Source organism: Belonocnema kinseyi, chromosome 5 (assembly GCF_010883055.1).
Source record: "Belonocnema kinseyi isolate 2016_QV_RU_SX_M_011 chromosome 5, B_treatae_v1, whole genome shotgun sequence".
NCBI lineage: Eukaryota > Metazoa > Arthropoda > Insecta > Hymenoptera > Cynipidae > Belonocnema > Belonocnema kinseyi.
In genome coordinates this window covers 108338239-108339708 of record NC_046661.1, presented here as the reverse complement: position 1 = coordinate 108339708, position 1470 = coordinate 108338239, and positions in this window count along the sequence as shown.

Here is a 1470-nt window from a genome sequence, read left to right as displayed (position 1 = left end):
AAAATAATAAGCTTTTTGAGAATTGTACAGTATTTAAAAAGAATAACAAAAATTGTTGTGATCGCTAAGAACATTGAAAATGATTTTTTATTTTGACAAATAAATTTTAAGTGAGTATTTGAAAACGCTTTAAAAATTAAAAAAAAAAAGAATCCGGAAGATTTTAAGAAAATTTTTTTATTTTACAGTTTTTTTAATTTTAAGAAAAAATATAATTAACAAAATATATCAATTTTCAACCAAAAAGCTTACTTTTTAACAAATTAAATTAATTTTCTATCAAATAATTGGTGTTTTAACTAATACAATGTACAGCATAAAGTTTTAACCAAAAATTGAATAGTTCAATTTCCAGATCAAAACGATTAGTTTTTAATCAATCCTAGAATAGTTACATTTTCAGATAAAAAAAAATAGTTTTTAATCGAAAAAATAAATTTTCAATGAAGTTGTTAAATTTTGAACCAATAAAGTGAATTTTCGACCAAGAAAATTAATGATATACAAAAAAAGACAAATTTCAAACAAAATACATGAATTTTCAACGAAATTATTTATTTTAAAGTCAACAAAACGAATTATCTACAAAAAGTTGATTTTTTTCAGCGAAAAATATGAGTTTTCCATATAAGACTTAAACTTTCAACCAAATAGTTAAATTTTCAATCATAATTAAAAAACCTTGTTAAAAAAACGTATTTTTTTACAAAGTAGTTCAACTCTTAGTGAAATAATCGACTTTCAAACGCAAGAATATGTACAGTTCATATTTCAACCAAACAATTGCATTTTTGACCAAAAATGATACATTTTTAACCAAAAAGATTAAATTTGTACCAAACAAGGTCAATCCAACAAAATATATGAACTTTCAACAAAATTATTTAATTTTAAAGTCAAAAAGAGTATCATCTACAAAAAAGCTGAATTTTTAACCCAAAAATATGATTTTTCAACCAAAATTTTAATTGTCGACCAAATAGTTTAACTTTCTATCAAATTGTTGACTTTTAACGCCAAAAGATGCAATTTTAACAAAAAAGTAAAATTTTTAACAAATAGTTTAATTTGAAGGCAAATAGTTGAATTTTCAACAATAATTATGAATCCTCAATAAGAAAAAATTAATTTTTTTACTAAGTACTTCAACTGTAAGTGAAAGTTAAACTACTTGGACGCCAATTAAAATTTTGGTTGAAAAATCATATTTTTGGGTTAAAAATTGAGCTTTTTTGTAGATGATACTCTTTTTTACTATAAAATTAAATAATTTTGTTGAAAGTTGACATATTTTGATGGAAATTGACCTTGTTTGGTAGAAATTTAATCTTTTTGGTTGAAAATGTATCATTTTTGGTCAAAAAAGGCATTGTTTGGTTGAAATATGAACTGTACATCTTATTGGGCTTAAAAGTCGATTATTTCACTAAAAGTTGAATTACTTTGTAAAAAAATACTGTTTTTTCAACA